At 45.1% G+C, this 24379-nt stretch overlaps 1 protein-coding gene across 4 annotated transcripts in view; it reads left to right on the forward strand.

Annotated features, from left to right (window-relative positions):
* Positions 1 to 24379, forward strand: part of FOXRED2 (FAD dependent oxidoreductase domain containing 2) — a 422513-nt gene that overhangs the window by 46151 nt on the left and 351983 nt on the right. The window lies entirely within an intron of this gene.

Genomic DNA, 24379 nt, shown 5'->3' on the forward strand with positions numbered 1-24379 from the left:
ATATAATGTGATGGCTTTCAACATTATCAAATGTCTGAAAAAACGCAGCAGTGTTAACATATTTTCTGAAAATCAACACAAAAAAAATGCAGAATGGTACACCAAGTAGTGACATCCACACCCTGCTCCCACTTTCAACAATTGTACCCTGTTTCCCCGAAAATAAGACACTGTCTTTGATATTTTTTTTTGCCCTGAAAAAAGCGCTAGGTCTTATTTTGGGAGGGGGGGGGGGGTCTTATTATCGAGGAGACATGGTTGGGGGTAAGTTTACCCCCACAAAAAGCAGACACCCCTGCACCCCGTCCCAGGATCGTCATACTTACCAGCCTAGGGCGTCTGTATGGCTCTCAGATCCTTCTGTGACCTCCCAGCAGGTACACTGCATGCCTCCCCTGCAGCTGGTCGACATCAAATCTCTCACTCACACACACACACACACACACATCACTTCTCCCTGTGCTCTCCGGTGGGCGGTCCCAGCAGCTGTGCTGCGCTCCATCCTCCTCTCCCTCCTGCACTCACAGATCCGATCGCATACATTCACATACACACACACATCAGACAGCATACACACACACATCCGATCGCATACACACACACACTTACGATATCGCACATACGCGCTCACACACTCATAACATCTGGAGATACCACATGATTCAGGCCATGTGAGCCTCGGCAGGTCCTGGAAGATCACTGCACGCACAGTATCGCCGCCGAGAAGCAAGCGATATTGCTGGATGTTGTGAGTGTGTGGATGCGATCTGATATGTGTGTGTGTGTGTGTGTGTGTGTGTGTGTGTTCCGCCGCAGGACCTTGATGCGCTCACCTGCTCCCGGTCGGCGTCTGGTAAGTATGATTGGGGGTCTTCTTTATTCTGTCTTCTCTCTTCTGGGGGTGCCCGCTATCTATAATAAAGTGTCCTGGAGTGTCTTTAACTCTTTCTCCGCTGCATGACACTTCATTATTGACCGTGGCTAGGTCTTATTTTCAGGGGATGTCTTATATTAAAGCTTCCCTGAAAACTCCTGGGAGGTCTTATTTTCGGTGGAGATCTTATTTTCGGGGAAACACGGTAATACCAAAGCCCCTTTTACTGGGAAATCACACAGGATACTTACATCTAGAGATTTTCCACCATATCTCCATTTGTTATTCTTGCATCAAACACTCTCAGCACTCCAATACATCCAGATACAAGCTTTGCTCTGACTGGCATTACTATCATGTCTACAACTTACCATACTTAATTTATCTGTCCTCTCCCAAGAATAGTACATGTTGTTGAAGTAATTCTAAAGGCCCCGTCACAGACGACGATATATCTAACGTTGTCGTCGGGGTCACGGAATTTGTGATGCACATCCGGCATCGTTAGAGATGTCGTAGCGTGTGACACGTCCAAACAACTGTTAACGAGCAAAAATACTCACCTTATCGTTGCTCGTTGACACGTCGTTCATTTTCATAATGTCGTTCCTCCTTCTGCGCGCTGGTTGTTCGTCGTTCCTGAGGCACCACACATCGCTACGCGTGACACCCCGGGATGACGAACACAGCTTACCTGCGTCCTCCGGCAACAAGGAAGGAAGGAGGTGGGCGGGGTGTTCCGGCAGCTCATCTCCGCCCCTCCGCTTCTATTGGGCGGCCACTGTGTGACGTCGAACGTCCCACCCCCTTCAGGAAGAGGATGTTCGCCGCCCACAGCGACGTCGTTAGGCAGGTAAGTACGTGTGACGGGGATTAATGACATTGTGCGCCACGGGCAGCAATTTGCCCGTGACGCACAACCGACGGGGTCGGGTACGCTCGCTAGCGATATCGGTACCGATACCGATATCGCAGCGTGTAAAGTACCCTTTACTCCTATTAAAAGTTTCTGGGATTCATTCTACTGCGTCGGTGAGAGTTAAAGAAATACATAGGCATATGATTTCCAAAGCTCTCCAAATTATTTTAATGAGAATTAGATCTTTTATAGTCCTGAGAAATATAGGTGTACCACGCATAAATGTAGGTGTTACTTACAGGATAGCAAATGGTAGAATACTTAAGTACATAATAAGTAAAGACAATCCCAGCATTCACCAGCGGACTGGAGTACCTGGTGCCCGCCAGCACCATGCAGTTACCGTACTGTATATAGGAATAACATACAGTCAGGGCCAGAAATTTTTGGACAGTGACACAAGTTTTGTTATTTTAGCTGTTTACAAAAACATGGTCAGAAATACAATTATATATATATAATATGGGCTGAAAGTGCATACTCCCAGCTTCAATATGAGAGTTTTCACATCCAAATCGGAGAAAGGGTTTAGGAATCATAGTTCTGTAATGCATAGCCTCCTCTTTTTCGAGGGACCAAAAGTAATTGGACAAGGGACTCTAAGGGCTGCAATTAACTCTGAAGGCGTCTCCCTCGTTAACCTGTAATCAATGAAGTAGTTAAAAGGTCTGGGGTTGATTACAGGTGTGTGGTTTTGCATTTGGAAGCTGTTGCTGTGACCAGACAACATGCGGTCTAAGGAACTCTCAATTGAGGTGAAGCAGAACATCCTGAGGCTGAAAAAAAAGAAAAAATCCATCAGAGAGATAGCAGACATGCTAGGATTAGCAAAATCAACAGTCGGGTACATTCTGAGATAAAAGGAATTGACTGGTGAGATTGGGAACTCAAAAAGCCCTGGGCGTCCACGGATGACAACAGTGGTGGATGATCGCCGCATACTTTCTTTGGTGAAGAAGAACCCGTTCACAACATCAACTGAAGTCCAGAACACTCTCAGTGAAGTAGGTGTATCTGCCTCTAAGTCAACAGTAAAGAGAAGACTCCATGAAAGTAAATACAAAGGGTTCACATCTAGATGCAAACCATTCATCAATTCCAAAAATAGACAGGCCAGAGTTAAATTTGCTGAAAAACACCTCATGAAGCCAGCTCAGTTCTGGAAAAGTGTTCTATGGACAGATGAGACAAAGATCAACCTGTACCAGAATGATGGGAAGAAAAAAGTTTGGAGAAGAAAGGGAACGGCACATGATCCCAGGCACACCACATCCTCTGTAAAACATGGTGGAGGCAACGTGATGGCATGGGCGTGCATGGCTTTCAATGGCACTGGGTCACTTGTGTTTATTGATGACATAACAGCAGACAAGAGTAGCTGGATGAATTCTGAAGTGTACAGGGATATACTTTCAGCCCAGATTCAGCCAAATGCCGCAAAGTTGATTGGACGGCGCTTCATAGTACAGATGGACAATGACCCCAAGCATACAGCCAAAGCTACCCAGGAATTCATGAGTGCAAAAAAGTGGAACATTCTGCAATGGCCAAGTCAATCACCAGATCTTAACCCAATTGAGCATGCATTTCACTTGCTCAAATCCAGACTTAAGACGGAAAGACCCACAAACAAGCAAGACCTGAAGGCTGCGGCTGTAAAGGCCTGGCAAAGCATTAAGAAGGAGGAAACCCAGCGTTTGGTGATGTCCATGGGTTCCAGACTTAAGGCAGTGATTGCCTCCAAAGGATTCGCAACAAAATATTTAAAATAAAAATATTTTGTTTGGGTTTGGTTTATTTGTCCAATTACTTTTGACCTCCTAAAATGTGGAGTGTTTGTAAAGAAATGTGTACAATTCCTACAATTTCTATCAGATATTTTTGTTCAAACCTTCAAATTAAACGTTACAATCTGCACTTGAATTCTGTTGTAGAGGTTTCATTTCAAATCCAATGTGGTGGCATGCAGAGCCCAACTCGCGAAAATTGTGTCACTGTCCAAATATTTCTGGACCTAACTGTACATACAAGTTATCATACAAGTATGAGAATTGTATACTTCTGGGCACATTCTGATTTGACGTGTCCGGCCTCAGTCAATTCACTTTCATTGAGCATGTCTGTTCAGCACGTTACCACATCTATGTAAATCGCATACTTGCAGCTTCGTAACCTCCCACTGTCACCACCGGCACCAGAGAATCTTGACAGCGTTCAGTGTGCACACTGTGAAAATTCAGAAGTTTGCAGTCACATAGTATGACACTGAGTGACTGCCGGTCATCACAAACGTGGACAACCACTTTAATGCTCCTAACAACATAAATAAAAACATAGTAACCCTTAACTTGCCAGACGGCACAAGACTTTATTAAAGAGATTGTCCACTACTTTTTAATACTGATGGCGTTTCCTTAGGATAGATCACCAATGTCCGATTGGTCGGGGCCCGGCACCTGGCACGCCAGCCAATCGCCTGTTCTAGGTGCCGTGCCGGTGGTGGCCGGAAGTGCTCAGTTCTGGATTTGCTCTGTCTTCTGATAGTGGCAGCAGCCTCCTATTAAAATCAATGAGGCGGATGTTAAGTACCCCGGCCGCGGACACTATCAGAGGATAGAGCAGATCCAGAAATAAGCATTTCCGGCCACCTGCACCAAGAACAGCTGATCAGTGGGGGTGCCATTGCGCTCATATCAGAAGCAATGCGCAAGTGTGACCAAGGCCTAATGATGAAACATAGCATCACAAATAAACATTTACATTCAGGTACCTTATAGATGATGTTGTCTCTAGCCATTTCTTTCTATTCTTCACCTTATCCTGACACCATGATGACTTTTCACATCCACAGCTCGTTTCTGCAGATTTCCATCTTCTCCGGTCTTCTGCAGCACATCCCGACACGATAACCCTAAAAATATCAGAATGATTATAATATTCCTATTTAAAAATATCTGCCCTACACTGTGCCCCAGAATAAATAATGACCCCTCACTGGGTTCTCTGCAAGAAATATGACCCCACACTGTCCTTCATATGGTACATGCCCCCCACACTGCCCTCTTCTTTCCATACTGAGCATACTCTTCACACTGTCCTTTACACGGTCTCCCCTTATAATGCCCAGTCTTTATACTGTGCCTTCATCACACTCCCCCTCCTTGCAATGGCCTCACTGACCTCCCATTCTGCCCCCTCTCCATACCTCCCCCCTCCACTACACAGTCTCTATTCTGTGACCCCTCACATTTTTGTCATCCCTTACTGTGTCTTCACTACCTCCTGTGTGTCCAAATACTTTTCCGCCTCACTCCCCATCTTGCCCACTTGCTTTTCATACCATGTCACTCTTTATTCTGTGTCCTCAAAATTTCTTTCCCGTTTGCTCCCCATACCATGTCCGTATACATTCCCCCAACCATACATCACCCCTCATCCTCTCTCCCTATACATCACCCCTCATCCTCTCTCACCCCATTCATCACCCCTCATCCTCTCTACCCCCAAACTGTGTCCAAATATAGTTCCCTCTCCCCATCCACTCTCCTCCATACTGTGTCTATAGCAACTGCCCCCTCCCCATCCTCTCTCCTCCACTGTGTATATAGATACTGCCCCCTCCCCATCCTCTCTCCTCCATACTGTGTATATAGATACTGCCCCCTCCCCATCCTCTCTCCTCCACTGTGTATATAGATACTGCCCCCTCCCCATCCTCTCTCCTCCACTGTGTATATAGATACTGCCAACTCCCCATCCTTTCTCCTCCATACTGTGTATATATAGATACTGCCCCCTCCCCACCCTCTGTCCCCTCATACTGTGTCTGTATACTGCCCCCTCCCCATCCTCTCTTCTCCATACTGTATAGATACTGCCCCCTCCCCACCTTCTGTCCTCTCATACTGTGTCCACTGATAGTTCCCTCTCCCCTTCCTCTGCCCCCTCATTCTGTGTCCATAGATACTCCCCTCTCACCCCATAATGTTCCTCTTCCTGTGTGGGTGCCGACAGCATCGCGCTGCGGAGGACGGACCCGGCGTCGCCCCAGGCCAGGCTGCAGGAACAGCAGCACGTGAGTATAGAAGGCGGAGGCCCAGGGGGGCGAGCAGGGGCCCCGGGGGGGCGGTGGGGCTCTTTACCCAGAGGCGTATCTGGGAGGGCTGGCTTGGCATTTGCCCCGGACACAGCTGTCAGGGGGGCGCTATCAGGCTGCCTGATGCAGCGCTGTGAAAGTCTCCCTGGCAGCTGCGTTTGCCGCCCTGCAGTTGGAGCCGCCATTCTCTGAGTGCAGCTGTCACACTGGCAGCCACACTCATAGAAGCTGCAGCTCGTGGCTCCCACTGCTCAATTGTCCTCATCTGTCAGACGCGAGGACAATTGAAGCCGTGCCCGGCCCTGACTTCCGGGTCAGAGAGATGGCTGTCAGGTGATCAGGTCAGCTGATTACACTGCTGACCCGGAAGTTAGGGCCGCAGCGCAGAGGCGTGGAGAAGTCCAAAGCCTGGGAAGCGGTTCCTCTGTAGACCTGAGGCTCCAGGTCCACGAAGTAACTAAAAGTGTCGCCACCCTAACCAAAGCTGTACAAGTGCTACAGACGACCCCGCAGCCAGTGAACTTAGGGTTGCCCCTTCGCCTGGACGATGCTGTCAGGCAGTGAAGGGGAAAACCCCTTGGTCGAAGACGGGCCAGTGATCGCTGTGACTCTGCCGGGTGGCCAATTTGCCACCGCTCTACAAGGCGGGGCACTATGCCCGGGACTGTCTTCCAGATCTTCCAGTCCCCAAAACCAGGAGCCAAACCTCGGAACCAAAAAGAACTGACTCCTCTAACTGGCGGGACAAGAATGTGGGAGGGCGGCGGTCCTACCGATCGTGCTGGACGGCATACCCATGAGCGCTTTTCTGGATACTGGGTCTCAGGTGACCACAATAACACATATTCTTTACCACAGGTAATGGGCTGATGCCGACTTGACCCGCGGACTTGTCTATCATTACCAGTAATGGACAACCTGTGCCGCAAGTGGGGTACAAAGAAGTAACCATCAAGGTGGGGCGGGTTGAGTTAAAAGCTCAAGGGATTATCGTGGTAGATATTGATCGCTAGGCACTCACTCCAATGGTAACAGTCACCAAAATTGTGATCAAAAATTGTTTTTCTGAAGTAATTGTTTTGTTGCAGCAGTTGGCCGAAACTGCCAACATTGGGCAGCAGAGGGCGTTGCAAAAAGAGATCAGGGCCCTGATGCAAAAACAACAGGTTGAGCAGACGGGGGAGGGGTGGGGGGAATCGGTATCGTCAGGGTGAGTGACTCTTTTCCCATCTTAAGGCTGCTTTACATGGTACGACCGATTGTGCGATTTCACAATCGATCGTACCCGCCCCCGTCCTTTTTGCATCACGGGCAAATCGCTGCCTGTGTCGCACAAAGTCAGTAACCCCCGTCACACATACTTACCTCTCGTGCGACCTCGCTGTGGGCGGCGAACGTCCACTTCCTGGAGTGGGAGGGACGTTCGGTGTCACAGCGACGTCACGCGGCCGCCGGCCAATGGAAGCGGAGGGGCGGAGATGAGCGGGTTGTAAACATCCCGCCCACCTCCTTCCTTCACATGGCCAGCGGCGGCCGCGTGACGCAGCTGAGCTGCTGTTCATCGTTCCCGGGGTGTCACACGGAGCGACGTGTGCTAGCCCGGAAACGATGAACAACTAAATTAAACGATATTATGGAACCTAGCGAGCAGTACACAACTCACGATTTGTGAGCGATACTGCGTCGCTAGGAAGTGTCACACAGGCCGGCATCGCCAGCGATGCCGGATGTGCGCCACAAAAACCGTGACCCCGACGATCTATCGCACGATAGATTGTCTGGTGTAAAGCAGCCTTAAGTTTCCCCCAGGAGTGAAATGATGATTTAGTGTAGAGTGGCAGTGGGCCCCCGGGGTAGAGATTACCAGGCCCTCGTGGAACCCGTGTATTCAGAGGACAGGCCCAACATCCTGACAGCCCAGGGAATAGTTGAAGTTCGCCAAGGAAAAGTGCCCATCCAAATTCTAAATTGTGGGGAGAAGGAGGTTAAATTGTCCTAGTTTGCAACTGTTGCCAAACTACTCACTGTTGGCAATGACGCTATTGAAGCCGCAGAACCCTTGGTCCCATCCGACCCGGAGGGAGGACGGGATTAAGGTCCACTGGAGGATTGGTGCCTTCAACTGCACATTGGTGCATATTCCACCCAGCTCCATGAAATACAAGGAGTCCACCGGGTAGTACAAGAGTACGAAAGAGTCTTTAGTAAACACCCTTTAGACTTTGGGCAAGTGAAGGGGATTCGTTACCAAATTCCCACCGGGGACCACCCTCCCATTAAAGAAAGATGATGTCCTGTTCATCGAGCAAAAGAAATGCTGCGGGAAATTAAGAAAGCTGGGGTGATCAGGGATAGCTGTAATCCCTGGGCTGCTCCACTGGTTCTGGTCAAAAAGAAATATGACACGATGAGGATGTGTGTAGACTATAGACAAGTGAATTGTGTCACCCACAAGGATGCTTACCCATTGCCTAGGATAGAGGAGTCCCTGGCTGCCTTAAAATCTGCTAACTATTTTTCTACTTTAGATCTTACCGGTTGGTACTGGCAGGTTCCCGTGGCTGAAGAGGATAAAGAGAAGGCCGCATTCACCATGCCTATAGGTCTCTTTGAATTCAATTGCATGCCATTTGGACTTTGTAATGCATCGGGAACGTTCCAGAGGCTGATGGAGTGTTGCCTGGGTCACAAGAATTTTGAAAACATCCTGCTATATATGGATAATGTAATTGTGTATTCAAAAACATATGAGGATCATCTACGACACCTGGCGGAAGTGTTTGAAGCCCTGTCCAGGTTTGGCCTCAAAGTGAAACCATCTAAGTGCCATTTACTGAAGCCAAAAGTCCAGTACCTGGAACACCCGGTGAGCGCTGAAGGGGTGGCCCCCGATCCAGAGAAGTTCACTGCCCTCAGGGACTGGCCAAGACCAACTTCCATTAAAGTGGTGCCGCAGTTCCTCGGCCTCGTGGGCTACTATCGGCGGTTTATAAGCAGATTCACTAAGATGGTGTCGCCCCCTGCAAGATGTCCTGGTGGGACCAGCCAAATGACGGGGACCCCCCTTTGAGTGGACTGAACAGCAGGAAGAGTCCTTTGTCCAGCTGAAGAGGGTGCTTACCGGAGAAGAGCTACTCGCCTACTCGAACTACGGGCAACCCTTCATCCTTTACACGGACGCCAGTAATGTGGGCTTGGGAGCTGTGCTGTCCAAGGTGCAAGGGGGCCATGAGACGGTGATAGCCTATGCTATCTGAAAGTTTCGACCCAATGAGCGGAACCTGGAAAACTACAGTTCCTTCAAACTGGAGTCCTTAACTGTGGTTTGGGAAGTCACTGAACGTTTCAAACACTATCTCGCATTAGCAAAACTCACTGTTTACACAGATAACAACCCGCTGACCCATCTACAAACGGCAAGACTGGGAACCTTGGAACAGCAGTGGATGGCCAGATTGTCTAATTATGACTTTACAATCAAATACCGGGCAGGGCGGAAGAATGCAAAGGCTGATGCCCTGTCCCGAATGTCTCATCTACCAGACGTCGGAGAAGACCTGGATGAAATGGAGGAAGTGGAGATGCCGGCGTTCTATCGACATCTTGCCTCTCAATGTTCCCACTGGGTGAAGGAGAAGCAGACCACCGAGCAGACAATTTCCCTCAACCCCATGCTCCATTACAACTGGGGAGAGACCCAGGATAGTGACCCAGCGGTGCGGTTGGTTAAAGAACTATTAACCCAAGACAACTCGTACCCAGACCCGGAGGCTCAAAGGCTGTGGAAGGAAAAGTGCAAGGTGTAAGGTGTTCATGTGTAAGAAAACCCTGTGCCGACAACATATTTATCCCCGAAACAATGGAGAGGTCTGGCAGATCATAATTCCTCAACAAGATACCCCGAAGATCCTGGAAGCCTATCATGATGAGGCAGAACATTTCTGGTGGAAAAGGTTGGAGGCTGTTATGATTTGGTCACCGTGGATGATCACAAAAATCCCATTAGCAGAAAAAACACAAGAGTAGTTGGAACCTGAGCTGATCGCAATCCCCTATCTGTCAGACCACACTAGAAGTAGCCGTGGAGCGTTTCTAAAAACCTAGACGCCACGTCACAGCCAGAGGAACTTACTACACCTCACAGATAGAAATGAGGAAACCTATCTTGCTTCAGAGTAGTCTCCAAAGGAATAGCAAGCCCCCAACATATAAAGTCAATGGTGATGTAAGAAAACACAATACACAGATAGGAAATAAAGATTAGCAAATGCGAGGCTCGACTTCCTAGATAGAACAGGACAGGACAGATAACTGATTGCGGTCAGTGCAATACCCTGCGGAAAATACCAATCTCCTGATAATAAAAATACTGAGACCACTAGTACTCTTCCCCACTATATCAGGTACTCTTGTAAATAATGAGAGAAACAAAATACCAAAAAACCACAAGAAATACAAAAGTGCAAATAATCAAATAGAACAGGGAGAATCTCCTTTTTCTTGCAGAAAGACAATTCCTCTCCTGCAAGAAAACAGACTTTAAGCTAAACAAAAAGAAAAACAAACACCCTTAGGTGTGGATCAGGCAATTAAGCAAATAACTTGCGACTTATCTGGAATGGAACAGGCACAGGATAAATGGAAGAACAACTCCAAGCCAATTCAGAGACTAAAAAACAACATCAATAACCGGCCCCAGCCAGCAAACACTGCTCTACTACAGTATATAAACCAGCCTGACCTACAATTGGGCTTCCCAAACTCCCAATTAACTCCCACACCCATTGAGTCACAGTCCGCTTCACCCCCAGTCCTGACCACCAGAGGGAGCTCCAAACCATCACCCCCTCGGATGACATTCACAACAGGAGGCCCTACTTAGTACCCGGTTCTATTGGATCAATATGAGACCGTCAATTGAAAAATAGTGTCGGGAATGTGGACCCTGTAATCTGAGACGGAAGGACTGTGAGAGTCAACGGGCCCCCTTACAGCCAATCCTTACAAAGCAACCACTCGAACTGGTGACACTCGACCATCTAAAATTGACTCCGAGCCGGTCGGGCTATGTGTACGCCCCCACCATTATGGATCATTACTCTCGTTTCCTAGTGGTGGTTCCGGTTAAAGATCAGACAGCTAAAACCACAGCCAAAGCATTTCAGGAGTACTTCTGCCTGCCCTATGGCTACCCGGAACAGGTGTTTGCTGACCAGGGGCCAGCTTTTGAAACCAAGGTGTTCCAGGAATTCTGCCAGATGTATGGGTGCACAAAGATAAGAACCACCCCGTACAATTTCCTAGGTAACGGACTTCGTGAAAGGATGAACCAGATAATATTTGACTTATTAAAGACTTTGCCTTTGGAGGAAAAAACAAACATATGGCCCGAGAGGTTGCCAGACTTAGTGGATATGTACAATCACATTCCGGTGCAGTCTACTAATTGTACCCCGACCTACCTGATGCGGGCCAGACCTGGAAGGTTACAAGTATACTTGGATATGGGCGTCCTGGTATCAGAGGTTATCCAACCCGACACCGATTGGCACTCCAAGCGCCAACAACAATACCGTCGGGTCCAAGAGTGTGTGGAGAGAAGCCTATCCCAGGCCAGAGAAAGACAAGAACAAGACTACAATCAGGCTGCTCCCATAACACCTGGAGAGCAAGTTTTGAAGAGAAAACATAAATTAGATGATCACTGGGAGGCTGAACCGTACACAGTCTTGCCATCCAAGTTTGACAACCCAAAGGTGTGCCTCATCAGCAAGGATGGAGGGAGGACATCTACAACAGTTTCAAGAGAGCACCGAAGGTGTGCCCTGAGTAGCTGAAAGCTAATGACTAAGGCCCCGAAGCTTTTCAGTCTGAAGAGCCAGAAGAAGAGACCATCCAGACTGCTCTTGGAGCATTTCCTAAAACCTGGACACAGTGGAACCACACCATTGTGGTACCAGTTCTAACCTTTCTTCAACCTGTTCCCCTTGAGGCAGCAGTGATCCTGTGATCCTGTGACCAGTACGAAGACCCCCCGGTTGAAGCAGCAATGCCTCCAGTTCAACCCAAAGACCTGCCGGCCGATGAAGCTGATGTCACCACAGCAGAGGAACCGCAGTGAATTTGCCATACCCACGGTGAGTCTAGTGAGCATCCACCTGCCCTGTTAGTTAACACCCCTTCCAACACAACTGTAGGCAACCGTGTCGGGCCAGGTGAATTACCAAATAATGAGGGGTTACGGTCCATCCTGCGTAGGTCGCAGCGTTGTAACTTGCGTTGAAAACCGGCCCAGTATCTAGAAACAGATGTTTAGAACCGGTTAAATGTATACAGTGTACAAATGTAAATATTTATTTTGTATGTGACATATATCAATTCTAATGGTTTTTCTTATTTCTGTAAAATGTTTCTCAGTCCAGGAGTACTGAATTTAACCAAGGGGGATTGTGGCACACCAGTGGCCCAAGGGGCCACAGTGGCGTTGTTCTCATCACTGGGAGCAATGCCATGCTTGGATACAGTGGGGAAATCTCTGCCAGGTACACTAACATGCAACACCACTTCCTCCTCCGGGCCAGTGGGGAGAGCTCATAACCTGTGTTGAAGGGAGCCTGTCTGGATATACTAACTTGGAGGAGGGATTAGGGAGCAACAGAAATCCAGACCTCAGAACAGTAGTACAAAGCAAAGTGAACGGTCACTGTCTGAGAGCTGCTGCCCAGCTCTCCAGGACCGAGCGCATAGAGTGGGCCATCGGCGTCCCAGGCTACTGGGTGCTAACGGTCCAGTAGTAACGCCGGACGGAGGGCAGAAGAGTTCACCTCCTCTGGCCCACCTAAAATCCAGAGGCTAAGTGTCAAGAAAGAGCTCGGGGTCACTACTACAGAGTGGGCCTCAGTACCGGTTACCTGTCACGGAAGACTTAACACACTTAGAAAGAGAGACACTGTGCAGCTTCAGGCCACAGCGACCTACAACTGCGCATAGAAGGAGGCTTATAACCACTGGGCAGAGAGAAACTCCCCTGCTGCTTCCAGGCTAACAGGGCCACCAACTCCTGGACGTCACCGAATTCCAGTAAAAGGAGATTCCAACCTGTGTCGTCCAGTTCTCGTCATCACCCTCAGCCCTGCACCCCCAATGTATTACTCCGTTCCACCGTCATCCTATCCCTGGGGCCTAGCTTCACCTACGGGAAGCAAGTCTACCCTAACTGCAGAGACATCTGCCCCAAAAGACAGCGACAGCAGCGGCGGCTGTCACCTGGCAGCATACTGCAGGTGGCATCACGATCATCTAAAGACTTTCCTTCCTACCACTCTCCACCCTCCTTTCTGTACGCCTAGGGGTCATGAAACCGGGTCAGGCCACTCCGTGACGACGCAGAGTATCTGCACCACCGGCCCGGCGACTGGACGGGTTAACCACCCCCTCGACCCCGGGGCGCTACATACGCTCATGTGGCCCCAGCCTTAGTGTCATAGTCACCAAAGCTAAAATAACTATATAAATCTGGTATTTCTGTAATCGTACTGACCCGAGGAATGAAGCCACCAAATCACCTATACCATGCGGTGAACGGCGTAAAAAATAATAACAATTCTTCAAGCGCTATTGACTTGTCATTCTGCTTCTAAAAGATCGCATTACAATGCGGCTCATATTTATACTGCGCTCTACGCTGAGCGCTTGCACCAGGATTACATGTAAGCGTACGTCTCCAAAATCAGGAATAGTAACGTTTTGGATGCTGCATATTTTCGCTGTGTCCAAACCAATGCATTGTGCAGTACAAGCACAGGGGATGGATATATAGAAATCCCATGCCCACTTTGCTTCTTTTCTCTGCAGAATAAACTGACCTGCAATGCTGACATAGATGCAGTATGTCATTTTTTGCTGCGGAGACACGAATGTCCTCATTTGAGGAAACAGAGAGAAACTCCACAGCACCCCAAATCCTGATTGTAGGCACGGGCAGCTACTTTATTGTGCGGAGAACACTTGTGTCTCCGCAGGGGAAGATACGCTGCGTCAAAAACCCAGGATGTGCAGATCATGGGCACGTACCCTAAATCTCTGAAAAATGCTATGCAGACAAAATTCCCAATGGAAAATTCACTGTGATGAGGCAGAGGGAGTCACTTTGGCCTCAAGTCTGGCCTGTGGTGCTGTGTGTCTAACTTTTTACACCCGTTTTTAGACATGCACAAAAGTGCCGTCTTCAACAGTTTTGTTCACCGTTGAAAAGACGAACACCGCTGAACAGAGGGCAAATGGAGTCCGGAGTAACTCTGCTGCCTCATTAGTGAATGTAGAAAAAAAGAGAGAGACAGAGAGGGCACTCCTGTGTGTAAAAGTAAAAAAAATATTTATACGAGAAAAGTGTATCTTATACACTCACCTATGAGTGTTGTACTCCAGGTACAACACTGTCAAACACTGCTGGTATAGGATTCTGAATCACCCAGTTGTTCACCGTCAAAGATCCTGTCCCGGCGTCTCCGCAGTAACTCCTGTCTGTGCCGCTGCTTGCGCTGATGATGTCCGAGAACATATGTGAATCACTGCGCTCTCAGACTGGTGTCTCACTGCAATTCCTGCTATGGGCCGGAGGATCCCCATGATTATCAGTGTCGGTGTCAGACCAATCTGGTGGTGAAGCGTCAATAGAATTAGTAACTCTTGCTGTGGCTGCAGCAACCCTGTGAGTTCCCGAAGGCAGATGCAACAAGTTCAAAGAAAAAGGTCACAAAAATGGGTAGCTCTGCTCAAAGAGGAGAGTGATGATTTTCTGCTAAAGGTTGTTTATTAATAAGCCACAACGCGTTTCAGGGGCATATATCCTCCCCCTTCCTCAGGTACATAAAACAAAGATAAAATGTGAAATATAAATATAAATATATATATATATATATATATATATATATATATATATATATATATATATATATATATAATACACATATACTGTATATACACAAAGACACTTGTAATGCACAGATAAATCCACCCCAGGAGTTGATTCTTGATTGGTTAATTAACCCTTCCCATGATTAACCCCCGATTCCCCATAAGAGGATGGGGGAATTGGATTTATATGAGAAGTTAAAATCAGTAGTTATAATAAAACTCAGTAAGTGCAATAAATTAAAATTCAAATACAGCAATAACTAAAAAAAAATGGATAAATAATAATTCATAATTCCTATCAAAGGGCAGATTCCTAAAAGTAAATAACTGTTCTATTTTGCCCCCTGATTATCATTGGATGCATAAGGGGAACAAAAATTTACAGCGGACCTGATCATCAATATGATGAATTCTGGAATACAAAATCAAAAGGTGGTACATGTTTTTTTTTTTGTTCCCCAACACATGGAGACTATTTTTTTCCACCGTTATACACGCACCTCATTTGATCCGCTCCATCATGATATTCAGACCATCCGGATGGAGTATAGGCAGCTTGAAAATCCAAAAGGATTCTCATTCCACCAGTTTCCAGTAACTATCCCTATCATCTTGTTACGTCACCGCCAGAGTCTGCTCCAGCGACTTCTGCTCCGATCGCGACGTCGTGTTCCTGCCATAGATGGTGCTGGTGATGGGAGAAGGAGTCGATGCCAGTGGCACCGGTGGGCACAGGCTCCAATCATCCACTGGGCTGGGTTATCTGGGGATCTGCAGTACCGCTGGCTGACTGTGGGTGGCGTGTGTCTTCCAGCTGAAGTTGCCAGCGTTCAGCTACAGCCAATGGGAAGACACCACACCCTTCTTATTCCCCCTCCTGTCACATGACCACTGCCAGAGATAGTTCTGCTTTCCTGGCTCCTGGTCCGCCCTATTCTGTTTTGTGATTCCTGTGTGCTGACTTCTGCGTGTTTTCTGACTTCCCTTCTGCCTGCTGCTTTTGTACCTCGCTGCCCAATCCGGATTTGACCTCTGCTCCGTTTTCTGATTACGTCCTTGTCTGCCAATTCTGTCCCTGTTCTGCTATTCCTGGTTTGACCCTGCCTGATGACTACTCTCATCGGACTGCAGCCTTCCACAGGTAGTGATCTCCAGGGCCCTGTGTAATTCCAAATCCCTGTATTGGGGTTAAAGGGTTTCAGGGTTCTGGGGGTCCTGCTTGGTGAGTGGCTTCCCTCTAGTCTGTCCATTACATCCCCCCTGAGTCTGTTGATCCAGGCAGGCGTTACACATCTACTGCTATTTGCTCAATGATGACCGTTTTGAAAGTTTGTGTCTTTTTTTGTGTTCAAATAAAAAATGTTTAGATAGACTGTGGGTGATTGTGCCATGCCTGATGTTGAACCGATGACTATTCAATCTATGGTGTAAAATTTGTGTAGTAGGGCCCACATACTGCAAGTCGCACAGGCATTCTAAAAGATAAATTACAAAGGTTGAATTGAGAACTCCTCACCCGTAACATTAGATTTAAATGAACACACACCTTGTGTCAAGGATTTGCAACACAAACATCTGAGTTGTCCACAGCAAAAGTTGCCTACTGGTTTCATTTCACTTAGTTTACTTACAATTAATGATGTTCTTTTATTAATTATTATTATTATTATTATTATTGTTAGGGCAGATATTGCTAGGAGCTATTAGGTTCTTAAAATTCCCGCTCCTTCTAAATATATAAACAAAGAGAAACCACAGAGTTTTGAGGTATAAATATTTAAATACAGTTTTATTATAACAATTAGTTAAAAAATTCCATATAAATGACAATGGCACATGACACGACTAGTTAAATATGTGAAAATTAGATATACAATGATGGAAGTACACTTACCCATGAATAAGCGACCATAATCCATCGCGACACGTACGTCGGGTCCTCCACGCGGAGCCTCCTTTCCACTGGCAAGCTGCTGCAACTGGCACCTTAGGTATATCCTGCCACGCTATTCCTTTTCCCCGATGTTGTGATATACTCATTTGTCTATCCAGGGGTTATCTTTATATTGGTGTGCCAGGATAAGGGTGAATATCAAGCTATGCAAGCCTGCCTACCCACCGTACTTTTATCATTGTATATCTAATTTTCACATATTTAACTAGTCGTGTCATGTGCCATTGTCATTTATATGGAATTTTTTAACTATCTGTTACAATAAAACTGTATTTAAATATTTATACCTCAAAACTCCGTGGTTTCTCTTTGTTTATATGGTATTGGAGTTGGGGGGGGGAGTATGGGGTCAACACCTGTTTACATCCTTGTGGTTGGCCCTGCACTTTGTATTTAAAATGTGCCGCAGGTTTCTTTGTTTAATATTCCTTCTAAAAATTACCCGTGGTCTCGTGGGTAGAATTCCTGAGAGGATCCTATCACTTTTCACAATATGCCAGTGTTTGTTTATCAATTCATTAATCTGTCTATGGGAGTCGTTACAGGTAGTAACTAGACAACTCCCAAAACCGGTATTCGTGTCCCCCATCTGAGAAGATAGTATCTTTTTCTTCTCAATACTTGCCAAACACTTCCCCTGATCCAATGATAAACGTTTATGAAAGGCATCAGACAAGATTTTTTTAGGGTAGCCCTTACTAATATATCTGGTTTTAAGTATCCTAGCTTCAGTTTTGAATGAGTCTAATCTTGTACAATTTTTCCTAATCCGCCAATACTGGCCATAGGGAATATTTCTAATCCATTTTGGAAGATGACTGCTTGTGAATTCTAAATAACTATTCACATTCACCTTTTTGAAAAAAGTGGCTGTTTCAATGAGGGCTGTATCATTTAATTTGATGTTTAGGTCCAAGAACTAGATTGATTCCTTCGACATAGTTGCTGTGAAGGAGAGTCCCCACTCATAATTATTCAAGGAGTTGATAAACGTTTCTGCACTTTTTTCAGATCCTGACCAGATAAAAAACAGGTCATCTATAAACCTACGATAGAGGACTATATGACCCCCTAGCCATAGGTGACTGTGCAATATATGCGGATTCGAAACACCCCATCTATAAATTAGCATAACTTGGTGCGAATCTCGTCCCCATCTCACAGCCACTCAATTGGCGGTAAAGGTTCCCTTCAAATAGAAAAATATTATGATTCAAAATAAAGTCTATGGATTTAAGGATGAACTTCCTTTGCGGGATTGGTAGAAGGTTGTCGTCAGATAATATTCCACGCTCTCTTGACCCAACCGATGGTCGATGTTGGAATAAATTGAGGAAACATCCAAGGTGAAAAACAAACACTTAGGGACTGGAGGAAGTTTTCTTAGAATGCTGATCAGGTGAGAGGAGTCCCTGAGATGGGAATCTAGTCCCACAACATATTTTTGTAAGAAAAGGTCAATATAATAAGATAGGTTTGCTGTGATGATGATGAGATGATGGGTCTACCAGGTGTGTTGGTTAAGCTCTTGTGTATTTTAGGAAGAAAATAATAAAAGGGCATGGAATAGTGTTTAATATCTAGATATTGTTTTTCCCTTTTATTCAAAATTTTGATTGAATAGTCATCGGTTCAACATCAGGCATAGCACAATCACCCACAGTCTATCTAAACATTTTTTATTTGAACACAAAAAAAGACACAGAAACTTTGAAAACAGTCATCATTGAACAAATAGCGGTAGATGATAGGGAACGTTACTGGAAACTGGTGGAACGAGAATCCTTTTTCGATTTTCAAGCTGGCTGCACTCCATCCGGAAGGTCTCAATATCATGACTGAGCGCATCAAATGAGCTGTGTGTATAACGGTGGAAACAATTAGTCTCCATGTGTTGGGGAACAAAAAAAAAACTTGTACCACCTTTTAATTTTGTATTCCAGAATTCATCATAGTGATGATCAGATCCGCTGTAAATTTTGTTCCCCTTATGAATCCAATGATAATCAGGGGGAAAAATAGAACTGGTATTTACTTTTAGGAATCTGCCCCTTGAAAGGAATTATGAATTATTATTTATCCATTTAATTAGTTATTGCTGTATTTGAATTTGGTTTTAATTTATTTCACTTACTGAGTTTTATTGTAACTACTGATTTTATTGTAACTACTGATTTTAACTTATCATATAAATCCAATTCCCCCAAACTCCCCCATCCTCTTATGGGGAATCGGGGGTTAATCATGGGTAGGGTTAATTAACTAATCAAGAATCAACTCCTGGGGTGGATTTATCTGTGCATTACAAGTGTTTTTGTGTATATACAGTATATGTATCCACATTTTATCTTTGTTTTATGCTATCTGAGGAAGGGGGAGGATATACAGTTAGGTCCAGAAATATTTGGACAGTGACACAAGTTTTGTTATTTTAGCTGTTTACAAAAACATGTTCAGAAATACAATTATATATATAATATGGGCTGAAAGTGCACACTCCCAGCTGCAATATGAGAGTTTTCACATCCAAATTGGAGAAAGGGTTTAGGAATCATAGCTCTGTAATGCATAGCCTCCTCTTTTTCAAGGGACCAAAAGTAATTGGACAAGGGACTCTAAGGGCTGCAATTAACTCTGAAGGCGTCTCCCTCGTTAACCTGTAATCAATGAAGTAGTTAAAAGGTCTGGGGTTGATTACAGGTGTGTGGTTTTGCATTTGGAAGCTGTTGCTGTGACCAGACAACATGCGGTCTAAGGAACTCTCAATTGAGGTGAAGGAGAACATCCTGAGGCTGAAAAAAAAGAAAAAATCCATCAGAGAGATAGCAGACATGCTTGGAGTAGCAAAATCAACAGTCGGGTACATTCTGAGAAAAAAGGAATTGACTGGTGAGCTTGGGAACTCAAAAAGGCCTGGGCGTCCACGGATGACAACAGTGGTGGATGATCGCCGCATACTTTCTTTGGTGAAGAAGAACCCGTTCACAACATCAACTGAAGTCCAGAACACTCTCAGTGAAGCAGGTGTATCTGTCTCTAAGTCAACAGTAAAGAGAAGACTCCATGAAAGTAAATACAAAGGGTTCACATCTAGATGCAAACCATTCATCAATTCCAAAAATAGACAGGCCAGAGTTAAATTTGCTGAAAAACACCTCATGAAGCCAGCTCAGTTCTGGAAAAGTATTCTATGGACAGATGAGACCAAGATCAACCTGTACCAGAATGATGGGAAGAAAAAAGTTTGGCGAAGAAAGGGAACGACACATGATCCAAGGCACACCACATCCTCTGTAAAACACGGTGGAGGCAACGTGATGGCATGGGCATGCATGGCTTTCAATGGCACTGGGTCACTTGTGTTTATTGATGACATAACAGCAGACAAGAGTAGCCGGATGAATCCTGAAGTGTACCGGGATATACTTTCAGCCCAGATTCAGCCAAATGCTGCAAAGTTGATCGGACGGCGCTTCATAGTACAGATGGACAACGACCCCAAGCATACAGCCAAAGCTACCCAGGAGTTCATGAGTGCAAAAAAGTGGAACATTCTGCAATGGCCAAGTCAATCACCAGATCTTAACCCAATTGAGCATGCATTTCACTTGCTCAAATCCAGACTTAAGCCGGAAAGACCCACAAACAAGCAAGACCTGAAGGCTGCGGCTGTAAAGGCCTGGCAAAGCATTAAGGAGGAAACCCAGCGTTTGGTGATGTCCATGGGTTCCAGACTTAAGGCAGTGATTGCCTCCAAAGGATTCGCAACAAAATATTGAAAATAAAAATATTTTGTTTGGGTTTGGTTTATTTGTCCAATTACTTTTGACCTCCTAAAATGTGGAGTTTTTGTAAAGAAATGTGTACAATTCCTACAATTTCTATCAGATATTTTTATTCAAACCTTCAAATTAAACGTTACAATCTGCACTTGAATTCTGTTGTAGAGGTTTCATTTCAAATCCAATGTGGTGGCATGCAGAGCCCAACTCGCGAAAATTGTGTCACTGTCCAAATATTTCTGGACCTAACTGTATGCCCCTGAAACACGTTTGTGGCTTATTAATGAACGACCTTTAGCAGAAAATCATCACTCTCCTCTTTGAGCAGCGCTACTCATTATCGTTACATAGTTACTTAGGTTGAAAAAAGACCTAGGTCCATCTAGTTCAACCTTCCTCCACCAGTTCTACATTTGGTCACTAAGTCATTTATAACCAACAAAGTTGTGTGTACTGAGGAAATCATCCAGCCCTTTTTAAAAGCTGTTTATAGTATCTGCCATTACTACCTCTTGTGGTAGGGCATTCCACAGTTTGACTGTTCCAACTGTAAAGAACCCTTTCCTATTTAGCTGTCGGAATCGCTTTTCTTCCACTCGCAGTGAGTGCCCCCTGGTCCTTAGTATTGTCTTTGGAAGAAATAAGTCATGTGCCAGTCCTTTATATTGACCACACATGTATTTATACAAATAAATGAGATCTCCTCTGAGTCGTCTTTTTTCTAAGCTAAACATATCTAACTTTTTCAACCTGTCATCATATGGGAGGCCTTCCATTCCTTGTAATAGTCTAGTTGCCCGCCTTTGAACTGACTCTAACTTCTGAATGTTCTTTTTAAAATGTGAAGCCCAAAACTGGATTCCGTATTCCAGATGTGGCCTTACAAGTGATTTATAGAGGGGTAACAATACGTTGGGATCACGGGATCTAATCTCTCTTTTTATACACCCTAAAATCTTGTTTGCTTTAGCAGCTGCTGCTTGACATTGAGTGCTGCTGCTCAGCTTATTTGTAATGAGAATGCCCAAGTCCTTCTCCTGTTCTGTAGTCCCGAGTTTACTTCCATTTAATGTATACGCAGCTATAGGATTACTACGTCCTAGGTGCATTACTTTACATTTATCAACATTAAATCTCATTTGCCAAGTATCTGCCCATTCTGACATCTTATCCAGATCTTTTTGTAATATTGTACTATCAAGGTCAGTTTTTAATATCCTACATAGTTAGGAGTCATCAGCAAAGACTGACACTTTACTATCAATCCCATCCACAAGGTCATTAATAAAGAGATTGAAAAGAATTGGTCCTAGCACAGATCCCTGCGGCACCCCACTGCTGACTATAGCCCATTTAGAGAATGTACCATTTATGACTACTCTTTGTTTCCTATCTTTTCGCCAATTCCTTACCCAGTTGCACATAGTTTCTCCTAGTCCTTGCTTCTGGAGCTTAAGGCTATGTGTCCACGGTAGAATGTACCTGCGGATTTTTCTGCATGAAAATCTGCGACTTTCGCGGCAAATCCGCACTTTTTTTTGCCGCGGATTTACTGCGGAATTGCCGCGGATTTTGATGCGGATTTTTTTTTTTCTTTTCCCAATTCTATAGCCAAAATCTGCACCAAAATCCGCAACAATAATTGACATGCTGCAGATTTTTCCGGATCAAAATCCGCGGCAAATCCGCCGCAGAAAAATCCGCAGCATGGACACAGCATTTCCAAAATGCCATTGAAATGGCTGGGAAGTGCCGCTGCTGCAGATTTTCAGGAAATCCGCGGTAAATCCGCGATAAATCCGCTGCAAAATCCGCGAGAAATCCGTAGCGTGGACACATAGCCTTAGTATAAGGCTATTATGTGGTACAGTATCAAATGCCTTTGCAAAGTCCAAATAAATCACATCAGCTGCATTACCAATATTCAGGTTTGCACTTAACCCCCAACAGGTTGATTAGACACGACTTATCTTTCATGAATACATGCTGTTTGTTAGTTATTATATTATTTTCTGCAATATATTTTTGCATGTCATCCCTTAAAATGCCATCAAAAACTTTGCATACTACTGATGTCAGGCTTACTGGGCGGTAGTTGCCTGGATCTACCCTCTTTCCTTTCTTAAATATCGGTACCACATCAGCAATCCTCCAATCCTGAGGAACTAACCCTGTTACAAGCGAGTCTAAGTTGAGATACAGTGGTCTGTCGATTACGGAGCTCAATTCCCTCAATATTCGTGGATGAATGCCATCTGACCCTGGGGATTTGTCAATGTTTAATTTACTCAGACGCAGGCGTACTTCTTCTTGTGTTAAATTATTTATATCAGGTGGTGCACTTTGCTTTCTCACTTGTTGAATGATCCCTGCTACAGTCAGTTCCTTTGTGAACACAGATGAGAAATATCTAAGTTATTATTATATTTTAAGGGGCCGATACTATCCTTTGTTTTCCTTTTGGCATTAATGTATTTATAAAAGATTTTGGGATTTATTTTAATGTCCTTGGCGATTTTTGTTTCAGTAGCTAATTTTGCGTGCTTTATTTCTTTTTTACATTTCCTATTGATATCTTTATACTTCTGAAATGCTATTTCTGTATTCTCAGCATTTAAGATTTTAAACGCCCTTTTGTTTTTGTTTAATTATACTTTGTACAGTCTTATTTATCCATAGTGGTTTCTTTTTATTCCTGGACATTTTATTACCAGAGGGTATAAGTTTTTTACAGGACACTAGCAGTATATCCTTAAACTTTCCCCATTTATGTTCAGTATCCCCAGTTACCATGACTTTGTCCCAATCTACACATTTAAGCTCTTCCCTTAATTTGTTGAAATCAGCTTTCCTAAAATTCCAGGTTTTAGAATTTCCCCTTTGAAATGTTCTATTGAATATTATGTTGAAGCTTACCATATTATGATCGCTATTGCCCAAGTGCTCCCGGACCTGTAGATCTGAAATTGTATCTGGTCTATTTGAGAGGACCAGAACTAGCAAAATATCTCCCCTCGTTGGTTCATCTACCATCTGAGAGAGGAAATTGTCTTGAATGGTAGATAAGAAATTACAGCTTTTAGCACAACCAGAAGATTCTATGTCCCACTGAATGTCTGGATAGTTGAAATCCCCCATAATAAGAACCCGATTATTATTAGCTGCCTTTTCAATTTGTTCCAGCATTTCACCCTCTATTTGTTCAGGTATGTTAGGAGGCTTATAGCAAACTCCAATTAGAATTTTTCCATTATTCCCCTCCCCATGTACATTTACCCATACTGACTTTACATTGTTGCAGTTCCCCCCAATGTCATCATTCAACATAGGTTTTAGGTTAGATTTGAGAAATATACACACCCCACCACCTTTTTTTTTTTTTGTCTTTCCTGTCCTTACTAAATGTAGTATAACCCTGTATGTTTGTCACCCAGTCATGGCTTTCATCCAGCCAGGTTTCCGTAATGCCCACCACATCATAATCCATGGTTGACATAAGAGTCTCTAATTCATTCATTTGGATTGCAAGACTTCTTGCATTTGCCAGTAGACATGTAAAACGATTAACACATTTATTACTCCTTATTCCTAGCCTCCCTACGTTCTTTGCATGTCCCATCCCCCCTAATCCTTCATTGACCCCTACAGTCTCACTGTCTCTATCTACTCTATCCCCTTATTTGCCCCACTACCGTCCCTCCCCCCAGATCATAGTTTAAAAGCTCCTCCATCCGGCTGACCATTTTCTCCCCCAGCACAGCTACACCCTCCCCATTGAGGTGCAGCCCGTCCCTACCGTAGAGCCTATAGCCGACTGAGAAGTCGGCCCAGTTCTCCA

This window comes from Anomaloglossus baeobatrachus, chromosome 8, assembly GCF_048569485.1.
Source record: "Anomaloglossus baeobatrachus isolate aAnoBae1 chromosome 8, aAnoBae1.hap1, whole genome shotgun sequence".
Taxonomy (NCBI): domain Eukaryota; kingdom Metazoa; phylum Chordata; class Amphibia; order Anura; family Aromobatidae; genus Anomaloglossus; species Anomaloglossus baeobatrachus.